Source organism: Armigeres subalbatus, chromosome 2, assembly GCF_024139115.2.
Source record: "Armigeres subalbatus isolate Guangzhou_Male chromosome 2, GZ_Asu_2, whole genome shotgun sequence".
Taxonomy (NCBI): Eukaryota; Metazoa; Arthropoda; class Insecta; order Diptera; family Culicidae; genus Armigeres; species Armigeres subalbatus.
In genome coordinates this window covers 281,559,370-281,573,819 of record NC_085140.1, presented here as the reverse complement: position 1 = coordinate 281,573,819, position 14,450 = coordinate 281,559,370, and positions in this window count along the sequence as shown.

The window sequence follows — 14,450 nt, the reverse complement described above, 5'->3', positions numbered from 1 at the left end:
TTACCCCGTACACCGAAGGTACGAACGGCCTGTCAAGCAATCAGTTTGGGTTTCGTAAGGGTAGGTCCACGGTGGATGCTATCAACTCGGTTGTGAAAACTGCGGAAGTAGCGATACAACGCAAGCGGAGGGGAACTCGATTCTGTGCGATAGTGACGCTCGACGTCAAGAACGCATTCAACAGCGCAAGCTGGGATGCCATCGCGCTCTCGTTACTCCGGTTGGGCATTCCGGTGGGCCTGTACAACATTTTGGAAAGCTATTTCCAGAATCGCGTACTCTTATACGAGACCGATGCAGGAAAGGGTAGTGCTTCTATCACCGCAGGAGTCCCTCAGGGATCTATCCTGGGCCCGGTGCTATGGAACACTATGTACGATAGTGTTTTAAGACTGAAGTTCCCCCCAGGTGTTAAGATCGTTGGCTTCGCCGACGACATAACGCTGGAGGTTTACGGAGAGTCGATTGAGGAAGTGGAACTTACGGCGGCCCACGCGATCGCTGTAGTGGAGGAATGGATGAGCTCAAGGCAGCTGGGGCTAGCTCATCACAAAACAGAGTTGGTTGTTGTTAACAACCGTAAGTCGGTACAGGAGGCAGTGGTTCGCGTGGGCGACTGTGAGATCATTTCAAGCGGGAGGTGAAGCTCCTCGGGGTGCTGATCGACGATAGACTGAACTTCGGCAGTCACGTAGATTACGCCTGCAGGAGAGCTTCGACAGCTATTGCGGCATTATCCAGGATGATGTCCAATAGCTCGGGAGTGCGCTCCAGCAGACGCAGGTTATTAGCTGGGGTTGCAGTATCTATCCTCAGATACGGCGGTCCAGCTTGGGCCTCGGCGCTTAGCGTCGAACGTAACCTGCAGAAGCTGGAGAGTGTACACAGGCTAGCGTGTCTCAGAGTGATAAGTGCCTACCGCACGGTATCACGGGATGCCGCTTGTGTGATTGCGTGTATGTTACCCATCGGACTAGTCATACGGGAAGACGAGGAGAGTTTCGACATGCGCGGAACCAGAGGAGCCCGTAAAGCCATTAGAGTCACTTCGACTATCAAGTGGCAACGGGACTGGGATAACTCTTCTAAGGGTAGGTGGACCCATCGGCTGATACCTAGCGTATCAAGATGGGTTAATAGGAGGCATGGGGAAGTTCACTTCCATCTGACACAGTTCCTGTCAGGCCATGGCTGCTTTAGGTGGTACCTACATAGGTTTGGGCATACGGACTCTCCCGTCTGCCCGGACTGCCCGGGTCGACGAAACTGCCGAGCACGTACTATTCGTATGTCCTCGTTTCGTCGATGTTAGAAGCGGAATGCTAGAGGTGTGCGGGAGGGACACTACTCCGGATAATCTTATCCAGAGGATGTGTCAAGAGGTTGATAAGTGGAACGCGGTCTCGGCCGCTACCACTCAGATTGCCAGCATCTTGCAGCGCAATTGGCGCGCCGAGCAGCAGTCGGATAGCGCCGACTAGTGGGTAGCTAGTCTCGAGGGTGAGGTACCAGCGGGTAGTTGGTTAAGTAGTAGCGGAACTAGTGGGTAGCTAGTTATGAGGTAGAGGAACTAGTGGGTAGCTAGTTGTGATTTGAAGCTAGTGGGTAGCTAGTATGTGGGCGTGCGTAGTAGCACGGACCCCTCCCAGAAGTAATGCCTCAGACTCAGGGTCTGTGAACAGGGTGGTTTTAGCGGGTCGGCAATAGCTAAACCCCGTTCGCCGGTAGCCCACCGGTGTCTGGATGCAGATTCCCACCCTACTGAAAAAAAAAAAAAAAAAAACCTTGCGTGGACGCGGCGTGCACGCAGCTTGAAAACACGCTACGTGGGCATCGGCCCTAAGTAAGAGTAAGAGTAAGCATGGAAATGTCCTCTCCTATGAGCTCCACGGCGGTACTTCATAGCTTCCAAAATGGAAGATGTGGTCACTTATTCATTTCGGTATAAAAACGGAAATGTCACCATCTACGGGTTCCCCATGGGCATCTCATTGGTTCCAAGAGTGGCCAATGTGGTCACTTATCGATTTCAAGCGCACAATCATCTATTTTGTGGAAAATCATGACGAAAGAGCCGCCGCACGACATATTTCGGTGTTAAACGGAAATGTCATCTTCTACGTGTTCTCCGAGGGAGCCTCATAGGTTTCAAATGTAGCCAATGTGGTTCAAGAGTGGCCGATGTGATCACTTATTGATTTCGAGCGAATAACCATCTCTTTGGTGGGAAAACACACCGAAAGAGTCGCCGCTCGGCATATTTCGGTGTTAAAACGGAAATATCCCATTCTACGGGCTCCCTGGGGGCCCCTGGTGGACTCCAAGAGCGGCCAATGTGGTCAATTATCGATTTCAAGCGCATAATCATCTATTTTGTAGAAAATCATTACGAAAGAGCTGCCGCACGGCATATTTTGGTGTTAAAACGGAAATGTCCTCTTTTACGGATTCCCCGAGGGCACCTCATAGGCTCCAAGAGTGACCAATGTGGTCACTTATCGATTTCGAGCGCATAATCATCTATTTTGTGGAAAATCATGATGAAAGAGCCCCAGCACCGCACATTTTGGTGAGAGAACGGAAATGTCCTCTCCTACGGGTTCCCCGGGGGCACCTTGCATATACAAGGAGTGGTCAATGTGATCATTTATAGATTTCAAGCGCATGACCATCCGTTTGGTGGAAAATCATGATAAAAGAGCCGCCACACGACATATTTTGGTGTTAAAACGGAAATGTCCCCTTTTACGGGTTTCCTGAGGCTCATAGGCTCCAAGAGTGGCCAATGTGGCCAATTATCGATTTCGAGCGCATAATCATCTATTTTGTGGAAAATCATGACGAATGAGCCACCGCATGGCATATTTTGGAGTTTAAACGGAAATATTCCTTTCTACGGGTTCCCTAAGGGCACCTCATAGGTTCCAAGAGTGGCCAATGTGGTCAATTATCGATTTCGAGCACATAATCATCTATTTTGTGGAAAATCATGACGAAAGAGCTATCGCACGACATATTTTGGTGTTAAAACGGAAATGTCCCCTTTTACGGGTTCCATGGGGGCACCTCATAGGCTCCAAGAGTGGCCAATGTGGTCACTTAGCGATTTCGAACGTATTATCATATATTTTGTGGAAAATCATGACGACAGAGCCGCCGCACGGCATATTTTGGTGCTAAAATGGAAATGTCCCCTACTGCGGGTTCCCCGGGGGCACCTTGCATGTACCAGGAGTGGCCACTTTCATCGGAAGCCCTCTAATGGGCCATACATTACCGTTTTAAGAGAATCTATGAAGAATTAGCGATCGAATGGCATATATGGAGCGATTTTTGAAATGAAAATGAAAAATCAGTGAAAATCAGTGAATTACGTTGATTTTGGTTATGGTGTTGCGCGTGTTCTACAGCAGTGAACGAACTGGATTTGCCTTCGTCGCACGGATATCGTAGGAAATTGTGAAAAAAGTCACAGTCGCAAAGTTAAATTTAACTGTATTTCAAGTAAGTAACACCGGAATGTAATTTAAATGAATGCAGATCGTAGTGTACACTTTTTTCTATCTCGCCAGATGATTAGTTCATTATTTCAGTTTATGATTCGTGAGTATTCAGTGATTTATAATTTGATATGACGGATACTAGCGCCATAGACGAATTAGCGCATAACCCTATTATACAAATATTGCCAGATCTATTTTACAGTTACAGAGGATCCTAAAATTACAGGATATGCGAATTACAACGGTATGATCCAACCTAAGTATGCAATGTAGCCAAGACATGACTTAATGAAGCAATAAAGATGACTCTCCTTTTAATTTCACAATTCACGTGAAAAACCATTGTGCTGCAATCTCCTGCAGTACGTCCACATTATTAGTGCAGTGGTAGCATTCAACTGAAAAGTGACAGTACAGACTTATTCGCCGACAGCATAATCTGTGAGAAAGACCGAGGGTCGGTTTGGGAACCATATTTCCTACTTATTCTACATTTCGATCTAATAAAGCTTGTAAAATAACCTTTGCATTCCTAAGGTAAACTAGGAGTAAGATCATTGTTTTTTGAAGAATAGAACTAGCTGACGTTCATTTCCAAATTCATCATTTGCTGTTTGAAAACTCGGGTTGTATAATTTTACCATAAAGATTGTATGATGTTCATTTTAGGTTCTTGAGTTTGTTGTAGAACCGGTGTACAGTATATAGTACTATATATTAAAAGTATGACAGTGTTTAGTATTGAACTTTATGACTTTTTGCGCAATAGACAGAAAAAGTATCCGTTATACTGTCCTGTTGTATTGTCCAGTGCACGAATATTTTCATTTGGTATTTTCCTAAATTATCAGAATAAACCATTTCACAGAATTGCAAAAAAAAAATTGTCAAGGGTTAGTCAGCACTTGAAAACATTACTGCGTCCTAGTCACAGTTATTAATGTGATTATATATGACATGAAACAAATTTGAATCGCCGATATACGCAATCACATCACCGTGAAACACACACCAGAATGCTCCACTCCAGAAAAGCGTGCGGTACACCTAAAGAAGAATGATTAAGGATTTGGAAGAAAAATGAAATTTTTGTCGTAAAATTAAGAATTTATTGCTTTCGCTCCTTCCTCTTCTACTTCTTGTTTATTGCTTGTGAATCCATGAAGATGCTGTTGGGTAGTTGCTATTTTGTTCGACTCATCTTCGCTGCAAGCTACGTACTCGCAGCGCCCTGGGAAGAAGGGAATCCATCCAACACGATGATCGACCACTGAAGACAACATCAACAGCCACCAGAGCCAGCAGCAGCAACGGCATCCAAAATGATTAATGACGTTTGCCATCGAATGTTGTAATAAATGATGGAACTTATTAGCTTTCAAGGTGTACGATTTAGATTATTTTGCCTTCTGCCATGTCGGAATTCGTTTGGGGTCCTTTTGCCGCACTTGGTAGCCTGATTGTCTGTCCGATCCGAGATTCCAGCACGCACATCCAGCCGTGTCGGGGCCGTCCGGGGTCATTCCTGTGGGCCAGAGTGGACCATTTTCTTATTCCCTTGCGAGTCATAGTGATGAATTTGAATTTTTCTACGCTCATATCCGTCACTTTGGGTCGGCGTTTTGTACGAACCAACGACTGGGCACAAATTCAACGAGGAAAAACGACTTGCTGGATGGGAGGAGGAATTTCATACCATCAATCAATATTATTAAAAGTTGTCATTCCCAGTAAACATCCTTGCCATGGGACGCGATAGAGAAATATGAGGTTACCAACAAAAATCTGGACCCAGACTTGCGCATTTGAATTAAGAAGCTTTAAACATGGTGTCTATAAAATAAAGTATCGTTGATTTTGGTGAAATTGTATTGCCTTTTTCAAGTGCTATCAAAATTTCAATGGAAAACTTTATCGGGGGTCATTTGTCCATATACTTGAGAAGCCAATTTATGCTAAATCTGAAAATTCAACTTTGACAAAAACAACTCTATGTATCTACTAATTATGCATAGATGAGACTAAAATCTTCATTTTTCCACAATCGTAATGGGACCCCAGCAAGAAATACCTCTAGCCAACACTACTGGAATGCAGAAACTAATATAGAAGGTGAGTCATCTCGTTCTGTACCGCATTTGAGTGACCGATCAGTTTTTAATTCAACGCCCTTTTTCTTCCTCTTGAGACCCGAAAGTGGATATCGGGCAGAACGTAAAGAATATCGAACCAAAAACCAAAAGTTTCAACTCATTCGGGGCGTTTGGTTGGCCGTGTCGCCTTGGAATATTCTGATCAGTTGTGCAAACAGCGAACCAAGATCGTGTCGTGATTCTTGTGGCTTGATTGAGAAGTGTATGGGATGTAGTGAGGTGCTGTTTAAAACGAAAAAATGACCACGTCATTCCAAGTGGATTAAGTTCCTAGTGGCATACAAAACGAATGCTCTAAAATTTCAACAAAGTTCTAGCAGTTTGACACATATTTCACATCATGTGACTAATACCTTGCTAAACGGTGACAAGAAAAATATTTCAAGACTATCTATGTATGCTAACAATAATTGGAACGGCCAGTGTTGTGCTTAATCATTATCAGACGATCATTATTGCAATTTTCATGTGAAAACTTCTCACGTGAAAACAGTAGGCGAGTTGTCGCCGGCGACAACTTCTCAAATTTTGTACTCAAACGATAATAAACACAGAATTTTCATTCAATCATTAATCTTCACTAATAATAGCTAATTGTCAACAGTCCCGTTTTATCTTCTATTTGGCGTTATAGCTTCATGCTAGTAAGGAAAAAGAGTTCAAAATGTAACGGTAAATGCTTCAAATCAAGATCCGATTTTCAAACGATTCTTAATCGCTGGCGAGTTTTAATCACTTGATAATTTAAAAGTAAAATCGCGGGTGAGTTTGATCATTCTCGATTTTTCAAAATTTTGATTTTTCCCAACCCTGGGAACGGCACTAAGTAAAAGACATTGTAAATCACATAAAAAAATCTACTCGTTAGATTACTCTTACTCGCAACCTCGCAACCAAAAATAAGCGTCAGAAAGTTACCACTTATAATAAATCTGTATCAATACAAGGGGCGTAATATTTCCACTTTTACAAACCTTGTGTTTGGATGAAACAACCGGTTAGACAGTCAATTTTTGATATTCCAATTTTGATATTGCATCTATTATCATTCCACCCTCGCATTGTGGGGTTTTAGGCAGACAATAATTGACTTTCACCAATCATTTTTTCACTATTTTTTCTTCTTTCAAAGTAGATATGTGAGATAAGCCTGAGCTTTTAGGTTTAGGTTCATACAAGTTATAGTTATTCAGAAATTAGATATCAAAAATTAGAGAAGGTAAAAAAACTTTATTTTTCACAATTAATTGCATATTATTCGGCAACTATGCCGTACGAAAATCATTTTTTTGTTAAATATCTTGGCCGTGCATATGCTTTATTTTATTATCAGACTAAGGTCGGAGTGGCCTGTGCTGCACATAATAGTCTTCTCCATTCAGCTCGGTCCATGGCTGCACTTCGCCAACCACGCAGTCAGCGGAGGGTCCGCAAATCGTCCTCCACCTGATCGATCCACCTTGCCCGATGTGCAGCTCGCCTTCTTGTTCCCGTCGGAACGTTGTTGGGAACCATTTTCACCGGATTACTGTCCGACATTCTGGCTAAGTGCACGACCCACCGCAGTCTTCCGATTTTCGCGGTGTGAACGATGGATGGTTCTCCCAACAGCTGATGCAACTCGTGGTTCATTCGCCTCCTCCACGTACCGTCCGCCATCTACACCCAACCATAGATGGTACGCAACACTTTCCTTTCAAAAACTCCCAGTGCGCGTTGGTCCTCCACGAGCATCGTCCAGGTCTCGTGCCCGTAGAGAACTACCGGTCTTATAAGCGTTTTGTAGATAGTCAGTTTGGTACGGCGGCGAACTCTATTCGATCGGAGCGTCTTACGGAGTCCAAAGTACGTACGATTTCCAGCCACTATGCGCCTCCGATTTTCTCTGCTGGTATCGTTATCGGCGGTCACCAGTGAGCCCAAGTACACGAATTCTTCAACCACCTCGATTTCGTCACCACCGATAGAAACTCGTGGTGGGTGGCTCACATTGACTTCTCTTGAGCTTCTTCCTATCATGTACTTCGGATTCGACGTGTTGATGACTAGTCCAATCCGTTTAGCTTCGCTTTTCAGTCTGATGTAGGCTTCCTTCATCCTCTCAAAGTTACGTGCCATGATATTAATATCGTCGGCGAAACCAAATAACTGGACGGACTTCGTGAAAATCGTACCACTCGTGTCAATCCCTGCCCTTCGTATTACTCCCTCCAAAGCGATGTTGAATAGCAGACACGAAAGACCATCACCTTGCCGTAACCCTCTACGCGTTTCGAAGGGACTCGAGAATGCCCCTGAAACTCGAACTACGCACATCACTCGATCCATCGTAGCCTTGATCAACCGTGTCAGTTTATCCGGAAATCCGTTTTCTTGCATTAGCTGCCATAGTTGGTCCCGATCGATTGTATCATATGCGGCTTTGAAGTCGATGAATAGATGATGTGTGGGCACGTTGTATTCGCGGCATTACTGCAATACCTGACGTATGGAGAACACCTGGTCTGTGGTAGAGCGTTCACCCATAAATCCCGCCTGGTACTGCCCCACGAACTCTCTGGCAATTGGTGTTAGTCGGCGGCATACAAATTTGGAAGAGTACCTTGTAGGCGGCGTTCAGCAATGTGATTGCGCGGTAGTTCTTACAATCCAGCTTATATTCCTTTTTGTAGATGGGACGCACGACACCTTCCATCCACTCCTGCGGCAGAACCTCATCCTCCCAAACCTTGGTAATTACCCAGTGCAGCGCTCTAGCCAGTGCCTCACCACCGTGTTTAAACAGCTCTCTTGGTAGTTGGTCAACTCCAAGGGCTTTGTTGTTTTTCAGCCGGCCGATCTCCTCCTGGATTTCCTGGAGATTCGGAGCCGGAAGTCGCATGTCCTGCGCGCGTGCTCCTAGGTTCATTACCATACCGCCACCGTTGTCTGCCATATCGCCATTCAGGTGCTCTTTGTAGTGCTGCCGCCACCTTTGGATCACCTCACGCTCGTTTGTAAGAAGGTTCCCGTTTATGCCCTTACACATATCGGGCTGTGGCACGTGGCCCTTACGTGAACGGTTCAACTTCTCATAGAAATTTCGTGGGTTATTAGCGCGGTACAGTTCCTCCGTCTCTTCACGGTCTCGATCTTCCTGCTGGTGCTTTTTCCTCCGGAAAATCGAGTTTTGTCTGTTCCGCGCCCGTTTGTATCGTGCCTCGTTCGCCCTCGTGTGGTGTTGCAGCAATCTCGCCCATGCTGCATTCTTCTCCTCAACTAGCTGCTCACATTCTCCGTCATACCAGTCGTTTCTCTGATCTGGAGCCACCGTGCCTAGGGCAGCGGTTGCGGTGCTTCCAATGGCGGATCGAATATCTCTCCAGCCATCTTCAAGAGATGCTGCGCCTAGCTGCTCTTCCGTTGGGATTGCCTTTTCCAGCTGCTGCGCGTAGTCTTGAGTTAGTCTACCGTCTTGTAGCCGCCCAATGTTTAGCCGTGGCGGACGACTCCGACGCGTGTTGATCACCGTCGAGAGTTTTGAGCGCAAGCATACTGCAACGAGGTAGTGGTCGGATTCAATATTCGCACTGCGGTAAGTGCGTACGTTCGTGATGTCGGAGAAGAATTTACTGTCGATTAGAACGTGGTCGATTTGGTTTTCCGTTACTTGATTAGATGATTTCCATGTGGCCTTGTGGATATTCTTGCGGGGGAAAAAAGTGCTTTGGACTACCATTCCGCGGGAGGCTGCAAAGTTTATGCATCGTTGGCCGTTGGCGTGCAGACTATCCGGATCGATGACCGGTCTATACATTTCCTCCCTTCCTACCTGAGCGTTCATGTCACAGATCTCGATTTTGACGTCCCGCAGTGGGCATCCATCATATGTCTGCTCCAGTTGCGCATAGAACGCTTCTTTCTCGTCGTCGGATCTCCTCTCGTGTGGGCAGTGCACGTTGATGATGCTATAGTTGAAGAAACGGACTTTTATCCTCAGCTTGCACATCCTTGCATTGATTGGCTGCCACCCAATCACGCGTTGGCGCACCTTTCCCAGCACTATGAAGGTTCCCAGCTCGTTGGTGGTGCCACAGCTTTGGTAGAAGGTAGCCGCTCGATGCCCGCTTTTCCACACTTTCTGTCCTGATTTCCTGCAGCGCTACGACATCGAAGTTGCGGGGATGTAATTCATCGCAGATTATCCTGTCGCATCCTGCGAAGCATAGCGACTTGCAGTTCCATGTTCCAAGCTTCCTATCGTGATCCTTTATTCGTCGCCTAGGTCGTTGCCGATTGTATCGAGTCGTATTATCTTCTATGTCGTTCGTAATAGTTGTTTTTAAAGGCGGCTTATTGGGCCTGCGCAAACCTCCTGTCTCGTCGGAGGGCCGTCGTGTCAGGTCTGTTTAGCGTCCCACCTAACACCAGGACTTGGGCTTGTGCGCTTTGAGCGGCACACGGTCGTTTTGGTGGGGCCTACTTGCGGATGCATGCAGCTTTTTATAGGAGTTTAACAGGGCCCACTGTCAAACCCCATCACATCCTAGGCAAGCCCCACAACTCGCAGATGGCCTGGGGAGGGATCGTCAAGCCCTTGAACATAGTCCCTGCTGTTCTGGCTGTACCTCTCCCGTATTCACCCGAGCGTTAAACCGGATTCTATTGAGAAACTGGTGAAGGACTGCAACCAGTGTGAAGATTCGGTCAAAGTGGTCCCGCCGGTGAAGAAAGGAATTGACATTAAAAGTATGAGCTTCATATCATCCATACTTGGGATTGACCCCATGTTCCGTAAAGTCACACTTAATGTGAATGCTTGACCTATGGATCTTCTATTTCGAGAATTCGAAGATATCAACTCAAAAAACACGTGGAAGCCGCAGCTAAATACTCCAACCGTCACAGTATCTCCTGTTGGCGGAATCTTCCCGTTGTCAACACCTACCTCTGCTCCGGAACCAATGAGCTAAATCAGAGTGTAAAATAATCGAAAATTTTTAGTGAAGACCATCTTTCTTCATTTGTCAGTTCACTTCCGACACATTCATAGTCGGCTCTGGACAGTATTCAATATTCAGTTGAATATTAGTCATTGAATGTTTATGCACATTTTACAAATTGATAAATTATCTGAAATCTAAACACGATTCAAATGAGTAAAGTAATTTATCACATAGAACTGTATCCGATTTTCATCCGAGAGGCACTTTCAACGGTAAACATCAACAAAAACAATGCTAATTATGTTTTTTTCTGCACATAATAAACACATTCAGTGACAGTCGAATGAATGAATTCGTGGAATAGTCGTCTGACTATGTCATGTCATTCTATGTTTTGAATATTCATGCGATGTTTGTCAAAATTCGGACCGAAGTTGCTTCATGAAGATGAATATTTTAAGCTCTGAGCTAAATTCGGCAGCCACGATGCATGTGGCCTTTTCACCAGGACGCACCGACAAAAGCATTTTGGGAGTCCCCAGTTCCTCTTAATCGCGCCTAATGCAGCCAACGGGTGAGGGGACTTCCACCTTGCTATTCAGGGCAAGTACGTCTCTTATCGACAAAATTCATCGCCTGATCCCGATTCAAATTTCAGCACCACCGATCTTGAGAGTTGGTCGCCTAAAATTATTCCAAGCTTCCGATTCGCGCCAAGCCAAACTTCTGGAGGGGGTGTTCTGTTAGCAGTTCGCTCCTGCTTCCAATCTCGTTTAGTGAGTCCTCCTGACACCTCGTCGGTTGAGAAATTGTGGGTCGCTGTAACTACTGCTGATGCCACTCTCTTCATCTGCGTTATTTACATCCCTCCCGATCGAATAAATGATGCGGAGTTGATCGACAATCACCTCGCTGCGCTTAACTGGGTGGACTCGCAGGGCTAGACATGTTTTCATCTATGGATGATTGGATGTATGTAATGAAAATATGTTTCGTCCATAAAAGCACTGCTGGTCAGAAGAAAGAAAGAATGAGAACAGACACACTTATACCTATCAAGAACTCCGTCGAACGCAACTTGTTGCGAGAAAATCGGACAAGCATAAGTGCCAAACATTAATTTTTACTGTTACTGTACACTTTTTAAAATTAGTATTTTAGCCATAACTTCCAATTCCATAGTCTGATGTTACCATTTTTGAATACGAAACAATGAACAGGTTTCCCCGTCGAATGCAACGTATTGCGAGTAAATCGGTTAAAAGTAGGTGCCTCATAGTAGGGTGATCTAACAGGTAGTACCGAAACCGGTATTACCAGCCAATTTTGGATACCGAAAATACCGATTTTAGAGACGGAAAACACGGAATTTTCGGTTTTTCAAATTTTCAATTTTCAAAATCATGGGAAATATAGAGATAGGTGCGTTCCACACTGACAGTTCCATAAACGACAAGCAGAAGAAAGGAGACTGCATCTACACTACGAAAACACAACCAAAACATCAGACCCCCGGCCTTAGCAGTTTTATTTTTTTATTTTTATTAAAGTGATTTTTCTTATTACAAGAGTTCATCACTGAGTCATAGTAGTATTTCTCAGAAAAACGTAAATCACGGTATGCTGCAAAAATATGTCCGTTCTGAATTCGGAAAAAAATTGAATAAGTGGCTGTCCCCGAAGCACGCTGAAATAAGGCATTTTATGAGACAGATCGAAACAGCTGTTTTTCTCGTGTTTATCTACATTGACAATTAGTGGGAGCCCGTTTGTTTGGTAATTTCGCGCCGAACATTCCGATGGGTCCCAGCATCAATTCTGCCTGTTTTACTTTTCGTCTACCAGGGTTTTAGAACATAGTTTTTCACATGATTCTTAAAATGTATCGTTAGATAATTCATACCATTGCATTCTAAGCATGAAATGCTGAAGAAAACACGAATGAAAAGTAAAACGTTACAAACATTATTTTGTGTTCGGACCTAACGGAATGTTCACGCAGAATCATACCAAAACAAAACATTAGAAGTAAATAAACGGGCCACCGCGAAACGTCTCATAAAATGCCTTATAGTCACACTTAAGGACATAGTTGGAAGAGTACCACGATGGCCGCCAATATGGCACCGGACCTTCCACGGGCCAACCCCACACCTCCCGCACTCCTCTCCCACCAACATTCGAATGCATCGAACAGCATCGAATAAAAGTTTAACATTCAAATTACTGACCTGCTCACAGCATATTTATTCACTTCCCGTGATAATGAACATGTTTATTCGAAGAGTCCCATGCATTTCGGCTCGAATAATATAATAAATCAGCAGTTTCGTGCCAATTTATTAGCCGTTCGCGATTTGGTGGACTTATCACTGCACTTCACTTCTTCTCAAAGGGCACTGAGAAAATCAAGTTTTCACTCACTTCTCCGCACATGAAGAGCCCGAAATGTTGATGGAATGCAAATTAAACATCACTTTTCGAAATCAGTCACTTGTTTAAACCGAAAACTTAATATAAACTGCTATTTTTGCCCGAAAAAAACGATTAAAAACTGATCGCGGAGCGAATGTAAACAACGGCACCGGCAGCAGCAAACTAATAATTAGGGTGGCTCAAAAAATAATTTTGCTCCCGCTCAGTCGATTGTGATTTATAATTTGGGTGTCATCCGATGGTTTGGGCTGGTTTGAATAGAGGCTTACCGTGCACAGGCTTGTATGACAGTTTATATGGCGAGGTTCAAGGATGTTAACGATCATTCAGTAATTTGCGTTCGATCATTTAGTAGTTTGTCAATAACACATTCCAGAAGCTGAATTTCAAAATATGTTGTATAGTGGACTTCTAGTGTGAAGGTTTTTCTACAACTTTGCCTAATGGTTCATTAGTAGAATTCAACTAATAACGGAGTTAGAGCGCTAGTTGCAGTAATTTAAACTAAATGATTGGAATTTTGTTATCATTTAGTCTAAGTTACTGAAACTATAGCTATAACTCCGTTACTAGTAGAATTCAATCAACGAACCATTAGACAGTAGTTGTATTACCCTTCGCACTAGAAGTCCACCATACAACATAATTTAAAATTCAGCTTCTGGAATGTGTTATTGACAAAGTACTAAATGATCGAACGCAAATTACTGAATGATCGTTAACATCCTTGGCGAGGTTGAATTTAATATTATTCTGATTTTGGTGCTTCGTCATTGGGCCCTGGCGAGGGGGGAGACCATATGACTGGATGAAATATTCAAGAGCTTCAACTCTATAGACAATCCATATTGAATGGTCGTTCCAATAGTTGCGAGTCGATTTTAATCGAGGTTGCGAATCTTTAGCATGATAATTAGGCTTCTCAGAAGGCATCAGTGAAACGTGCAATTCAACAAAATACCCAGAATTTGTATGTGATATCTATCGCACCAGGGGCAGATGCTTCATACAAAAAGTGTGACATGGGGGTGAGTGGGGTATAAAATGCTATTTTTGCGTTACGTAATCAATGGATCTTTTCTGCGGTGCGGTTTTCTTTCAGTGAAGTCTCTGGAATGTTGCTTTCAGCTATGTGGGTTCTCTTTTCGCCAGCGTATGGAGGGGAGGCACTGTAGCCAGTGTAATAAGTTTCCATACTAGTTTTCATACAAACTTGAACCGGCATGCGCTCAACCACTTTTTGTTCAAATCGGTTTTTGGAGGACACTCGGAGCATGGGACGGAATCGAGTGAGCGTGGTGGTGCTGGGTCATTTTTTGAACCACCCTACTAATTTTCTTTGTTTTTTTTTTTAATAAGACACCAATACTACTACAGTATATGACAGTTTTTATTGTACAAATACTTTCAAAGCTTTGTTTTGGTACTCAACC